Source organism: Oncorhynchus mykiss, chromosome 20, assembly GCF_057628025.1.
Source record: "Oncorhynchus mykiss isolate SJ-2025 chromosome 20, ASM5762802v1, whole genome shotgun sequence".
Lineage (NCBI taxonomy): Eukaryota > Metazoa > Chordata > Actinopteri > Salmoniformes > Salmonidae > Oncorhynchus > Oncorhynchus mykiss.
The window spans coordinates 43094538-43102446 of NC_143041.1; positions in this window are offsets into that span (position 1 = coordinate 43094538).

Here is a 7909-nt window from a genome sequence, read left to right on the forward strand (position 1 = left end):
CTGCCATCTTCAACTAAAAGGAGAATAAAATATATCCTGCCATCTTCAACTAAAAGGAGAATAAAATATATCCTGCCATCTTCAACTAAAAGGAGAATAAAATATATCCTGCCATCTTCAACTAAAAGGAGAATAAAACACATCCTGCCGTCTTCAACTAAAAGGAGAATAAAATATATCCTGCCATCTTCAACTAAAAGGAGAATAAAATATATCCTGCCATCTTCAACTAAAAGGAGAAAAAAATATATCCTGCCATCTTCAACTAAAAGGAGAATAAAATATATCCTGCCATCTTCAACTAAAAGGAGAATAAAATATATCCTGCCATCTTCAACTAAAAGGAGAATAAAATATATCCTGCCATCTTCAACTAAAAGGAGAATAAAATATATCCTGCCATCTTCAACTAAAAGGAGAATAAAATATATCCTGCCATCTTCAACTAAAAGGAGAATAAAATATATCCTGCCATCTTCAACTAAAAGGAGAATAAAACACATCCTGCCGTCATCAACTAAAAGGAGAATAAAACATATCCTGCCATCTTCAACTAAAAGGAGAATAAAACACATCCTGCCGTCATCAACTAAAAGGAGAATAAAATATATCCTGCCATCTTCAACTAAAAGGAGAATAAAATATATCCTGCCATCTTCAACTAATAGGAGAATAAAATATATCCTGCCGTCATCAACTAAAAGGAGAATAAAATATATCCTGCCATCTTCAACTAATAGGAGAATAAAACACATCCTGCCATCTTCAACTAAAAGGAGAATAAAATATATCCTGCCATCTTCAACTAAAAGGAGAATAAAATATATCCTGCCATCTTCAACTAATAGGAGAATAAAATATATCCTGCCATCTTCAACTAAAAGGAGAATAAAACACATCCTGCCGTCATCAACTAAAAGGAGAATAAAATATATCCTGCCATCTTCAACTAAAAGGAGAATAAAATATATCCTGCCATCTTCAACTAAAAGGAGAATAAAATATATCCTGCCATCTTCAACTAAAAGGAGAATAAAATATATCCTGCCATCTTCAACTAAAAGGAGAATAAAATATATCCTGCCATCTTCAACTAATAGGAGAATAAAATATATCCTGCCATCTTCAACTAAAAGGAGAATAAAATATATCCTGCCATCTTCAACTAAAAGGAGAATAAAATATATCCTGCCATCTTCAACTAAAAGGAGAATAAAATATATCCTGCCATCTTCAACTAAAAGGAGAATAAAACACATCCTGCCGTCTTCAACTAAAAGGAGAATAAAACACATCCTGCCATCTTCAACTAAAAGGAGAATAAAATATATCCTGCCATCTTCAACTAAAAGGAGAATAAAATATATCCTGCCATCTTCAACTAAAAGGAGAATAAAACACATCCTGCCGTCATCAACTAAAAGGAGAATAAAATATATCCTGCCATCTTCAACTAAAAGGAGAATAAAATATATCCTGCCATCTTCAACTAAAAGGAGAATAAAACACATCCTGCCGTCTTCAACTAAAAGGAGAATAAAACACATCCTGCCGTCATCAACTAAAAGGAGAATAAAATATATCCTGCCATCTTCAACTAAAAGGAGAATAAAATATATCCTGCCATCTTCAACTAATAGGAGAATAAAATATATCCTGCCATCTTCAACTAAAAGGAGAATAAAACACATCCTGCAGTCTTCAACTAATTTGACAATAAAGTATAACCTGCCAGTCAACTCAACTAAAAGGAGAATAAAATAAGTCCTGTCGTCTTGATCTGAATGGAGAATAAATTATATCCTGCCTTTTTGAACTAAAAGGAGAATAAAATATATCCTGCCTTTTTGAACTAAAAGGAGAATAAAATATATCCTGCCTTTTTGAACTAAAAGGAGAATAAATTATATCCTGCCGTCTTCAACTAAGTTAGACTTGGAAGCCCTGATCTGCTGTGTTGAGTGAAGAGGATGAGGACATGTGGCGAAGCCATAGGTGTAAGATGTGTGTCGGGGGAAAACAAATAAATAGACTGTGCTGAAAGGCTATAAGATTTATGGGCCTTGGACCACTGTGTTCTGCACATGGATGTTCCGCTGGAAGGAGAGAGCGGGGGTAGAGAGGGAGAGAGGGAGAGAGAAAGACCTGGTCCTTGACAGTAAATCTCAGTAAGACAAAAATAATGGTGTTCCAAGTAAGGTCCAGTTGCCAGGAACATGAATAGAAATTCCATCTAGACACCGTTGCCCAAGAGCACACAATAAACATCAGCACCACAGGTAACTTCCACAATGCTGTGAACGACCTGAGAGACATGCCATCAAAAGGAACATAAAATTCAACATGCCAATTAGGATCTGGCAAAAAAATACTTGAATCAGTTATAGAACCCATTGCCCATAACTTCTTATGGCTGGGGGCAGTATTGAGTAGCTTGGATGAATAAGGTGCCCAGAGTAAACTGCCTGCTACTCAGGCCCAGTTGTTAATATATGCATATTATTAGTAGATTTGGATAGAAAACACACGGAAGTTTCTAAAACTGTTTGAATGATGTCTGTGAGTATCACAGAACTCATGTGGCAGGCACAAACCGGAGAAAAAAAATCCAACAGGGAGTGGGAAATCTGAGGTTTGTAGTTTTTCAAGTCATTGCCTATCGAATATACAGTGTCTGTGGGGTCATATTACACGTCCTAAGGTTTACACTAGATGTCAACAGTCTTTAGAATCTTTTTTGAGGCTTCTACTGTGAAGAAGGGTGAAATAAGAGCTGATTGAATAAGGGTTCTGGCAGAGTTCCATGAGCTGATCACGCACGCTCACATGAGAGTTAGCTGCGTTCCATTGCATTTCTACAGACAAAGGAATTCTCCGGTTGAAACATTATTGAAGATTTATGTTAAAAACTTCCTAAAGATTGATTCTATACATCGTTTGACATGTTTCTACGAATTTTAATATGACTTTTCATCTGAACTTTGGCCTGGACTTGCCCACACCTCATGAGTTTGGATTTGTTTACCAAACACGCAAACAAAAAGGAGGTATTTGGACATAAAGGATGGACTTCATCAAACAAAACAAACATTTATTGTGGAACTGGGATTCCTGGGAGTGCATTCTGATGAAGATCATCAAAGGTAAGTGAATATTTATAATGCTATTTCTGACTATCTGTTTGGCTTGTTTTGTTGTCTGAGCGCTGTACTCAGATTATTGCATACTCTGCTTTTTCCGTAAAGTTTTTTTGAAATCAGACACAGCGGTTGTAGAAGTGGATCTAAAATTCCATGCATAACAGTTGTATCTTTTATCAATGTTTATTACGAGAATTTCTTTAAATTGATGTGGCTCTCTGCAAAATCACCGGATATTTTGGAACTACTGAACATAACACGCCAATGTAAACTGAGATTTTTGGATATAAATATTAACTTTATCGAACAAAACATGTACATGTATTGTGTAACATGAAGTCCAATGAGTGTCATCTGAGGAAGATCATCAAAGGTTAGTGATTCATTTTATCACAATTTCTGCTTTTTGTGACTCCTCTCTTTGGCTGGAAAAATGGCTGTGTTTTTCTGTGACTAGGCGGTGAACAAACATAATCGTTTGTGGTGCTTTCTCTGTAAACGCCATTTTGAAATCGGACACTGTGGTGGATTAACAACAACTTTATCTTTAAAATGGTGTAAAATACTGGTTTGAGGAATTTTAATTATGAGATTTCTGTTGTTTTGAATTTGGCGCCCAGCACTTTCACTGGCTGTTGTCATATCGTCCCGTTAACGGGATCTCAGCTGTAAGAAGTTTTAATGGTTGTGAGGTCTGGGGTCAAACACCAAATTGAGACTGCATGCAGAACTCTGCAAAAATATCTTCTATGTACAATGTAGAACACCAAATAATGCATGCAGAGCTCTCAAGAGAAGACTGCCTACAAAATGAGTTGGAAACTGAGCTATACTTCCTAACCTCCTGCTAAATGTATGACCATATTAGAGACACATATATCTCTCGGATTACACAGATACACAAATAATGAAAAAACAAACCCAATTTTGATTAACTCCCATGTCTACTGGGTGAAATTCCACAGTGTGCCATCACAGCAGCAAGATGTGTGACCTGTTGTCACAAGAAAAGGTCAACCAGTGAAGAACAAACACCATTGTAAATACAATCTAATTAATTAGTCTTCGAATTAATTAATTATTTACTTTACCTTAGTCTCATTCCAAACGTCGTAAATTGTTGGTTATCTGCACAAGCCCAGTCTTCACTATGAGTCATCCATACATCAATTGTCTTAAATTGTTTATTTATTACTAACTAAGTAATTCACAGAAATGCATAAACAAACAAACAAACAAGGCAAAGGTGGTTACCATAAATGATAGGAGAATGTGCCCTAGTTGACTAAACCGGTATGGTGGCTTGTTAGACAAAAGTGGAAGTGGGGGTCGACTAAGAAGTCACTACAAAGTGATAATTATAACAATTGAAATGCTAATCCTTTGCACATGAACGCTCACTCATTCGGGAACAATTGCAATCAATATATATATTTACACTCAGTGTGTCGTCTTGATCGCTGGTGAAAAGTTTGTTTCTGTTGGAGAGTTTCATCCTCTCTCTCTCTCTGTCTTGGATAGAGAGGAGAGTTCAGAGTGACATTCATTCATTTGTTATAGAATGGATGTTTCGGCGGTTGTCGTTCTTCGCGTTCAATGATACCGAATTCCCAGCTGCAGACTAGTAATTAATATCAAAGACTTGTTCTTATTCTGTCGGTATCGATAGTCTAAGAGTTTAACCACGTGGTATAGTTAAAAGATTCAGCAATTGTCTACAACCTTTGTCCCCTCCTAATGGAGAAAAACATGGTCTCCTGATAATTTCTCAAAGTTGGGTTTTATTCGGAATGGCAGAAAAGGGCTGTCCCAGGATGTCTGACCCTAACTGGGCTCAGGGGCGGTCCTCCAATCCCTTTTTTGAGTTTTCATTCATTAAACAGTCCAAAATCACATTGTAAAATTGTGTAAACAGTATCATACCCACTCATTCATCTCATACAACAATTAGATGTAAACCTCATATCTGAGTCTATTATATAAAAAGTGATACGGTAATGTGGCCACACCGTCTCGCATGAGCTTCCCCAAGTTGTGACAAACGGACCAGTTTGTAGCTGGATTCTTCACCGATCTTTTATACTTTCTCTTGAACATTAAATTTGTTCGTATCTCAAGTTCTGTGAGGTGGAAGGAATTCCTTTGTTCTCTATGAAAATTTACTCTCTCTATACTGTGTGTCCATGTGGAGATCCTCAGGAATTTACGATGCCTCTCTGACCACAGCAGCCTAGTTGAAGGAGGCAAGGGGGAGGCAGGGAGAGGGGGATGGGGCTTGCTATACCCAAAGAGGCCAAAGTCATGACAACTGTAACACTGTAATAATGTTTAGTCGCAGCCTGCCAGAGTGTGGTGGTCTGGCCAGAGTCAGAGGCAGAAGGACATGGGACCAACCATGAAGAAGAGCCAGTAGACAGGGTAGAGGGAAGGAAGATCTAATGTAGTTGGCCAGGCCAACACACACCACACATTCTGGCTGCCCATTTTTCAGTTGCTTTTTCACCTTCACCTCCTCTGAGTGACACCTTCTTCAAGCACAAATAATTATCTGCATTCTGTAAGCTGCACTTCCTGTGTGTAATAATTCACGTCATCCTGTTGATGACAGGGATATTCAGTTTGGCTACTGGTTACAGAGAGACCCGTTGGTTTCAGAGCTACTGGTTGGTTACAGAGAGCCCCGTTGGTTTCAGAGCTACTGGTTGGTTAGAGAGAGACCCGTTGGTTTCAGAGCTACTGGTTGGTTAGAGAGAGACCCATTGGTTTCAGAGCTACTAGTTGGTTAGAGAGCTACCTATAGGTTTCAGAGCTAATGGTTGGTTTCAGAGAGTCCCATTGGTTCCAGAGCAACTTTTTTAGTTACAGAGCTACTTAAGGGTTGCAGAGTTGTATTTATTTATTTTATTTAACCAGGCAAGTCAATTAAGAACGAATTCTTACTTACAATGACGGCCTACCAAGAGGCAAAAAACCTCCTTCATGAATCTCCCTTCGACTCAGAAACAGAGCTGCCCGGTCCACCTGTGAAAATAAACAGCCTTATTACCTCCTCCCGTCCACGAATGCCATTTAATGCTTTCACTTGGATCCTCCTGAGGACAGATCGGATCGGCCAGGCGACAAAAATCCCCCCAGACGTCTTCATACTGGTTGTGTTCCAAATGGCACCCTCTTCCGTATGGGCCCTGGTCAAAAGTAGGGCACTATATAGGTGCCCATTTGGGACTTAGAGACGGTCTCTGAGGCCACAGAGCCCTTCCATGTTGGATGTGTCTGTCAAGTCACAATGCCACAGTCTGCCAGGGAAATCCCCCAGTAAAGTCGTGACTATGACATAGTAAGATTTGAATGATACTTTGTCACTGCTTCATTTACATTCATTAGACCCGAGAAGACTCTAGAAGCGACTCTAGATTCTAGATGACTCTAGAAGAGACTAGACTCTAGATGACTCTAGAAGAGACTCTAGATTCTAGATGACTCTAGAAGAGACTCTAGACTCTAGATGACTCTAGAAGAGACTCTAGACTGTAGATGACTCTGGAAGAGACTCTAGACTCTAGATGACTCTAGAAGAGACTCCAGACTCTAGATGACTCTAGAAGAGACTAGACTCTAGATGACTCTAGAAGAGACTCTAGATTCTAGATGACTCTAGAAGAGACTAAACTCTAGATGACTATAGAAGAGACTCTAGATTCTAGATGACTCTAGAAGAGACTCTAGATTCTAGATGACTCTAGAAGAGACTAGACTCTAGATGACTCTAGAAGAGACTCTAGATTCTAGATGACTCTAGAAGAGACTAAACTCTAGATGACTATAGAAGAGACTCTAGATTCTAGATGACTCTAGAAGAGACTCTAGACTCTAGATGACTCTAGAAGAGACTCTAGACTCTAGATGACTCTAGAAGAGACTCTAGATTCTAGATGACTAGAAGAGACTCTAGACTCTAGATGACTCTAGAAGAGACTCTAGACTCTAGATGACTCTAGAAGAGACTCTAGACTCTAGATGACTCTAGAAGAGACTCTAGACTCTAGATGACTCTAGAAGAGACTCTAGACTCTAGATGACTCTAGAAGATACTAGAATCCAGATGACTCTAGAAGAGACTCTAGACTCTAGATGACTCTAGAAGAGACTCTAGACTCTAGATGACTCTAGAAGAGACTCTAGACTCTAGATGACTCTAGAAGAGACTCTAGACTCTAGATGACTCTAGAAGATACTAGAATCCAGATGACTCTAGAAGAGACTCTAGACTCTAGATGACTCTAGAAGAGACTCTAGACTCTAGATGACTCTAGAAGAGACTCTAGACTCTAGATGACTCTAGAAGATACTAGAATCCAGATGACTCTAGAAGAGACTCTAGACTCTAGATGACTCTAGAAGAGACTCTAGACTCTAGATGACTCTAGAAGAGACTCTAGACTCTAGATGACTCTAGAAGAGACTCTAGATTCTAGATGACTCTAGAAGATACTAGAATCCAGATGACTCTAGAAGAGACTCTAGACTCTAGATGACTCTAGAAGAGACTCTAGACTCTAGATGACTCTAGAAGAGACTCTAGACTCTAGATGACTAGAAGAGACTCTAGACTCTAGATGACTATAGAAGAGACTCTAGAGTATCATAAATATGCTGTCTAGATAGTTTTTTCTTTCTTTCATTGATCCAGGCACTGCTCCATATGTTCATTTCACTTCAATGTCAAGTTCTATATTTGAAAAGCTGTCGAGGTGAGCGCCCCTTTGGTT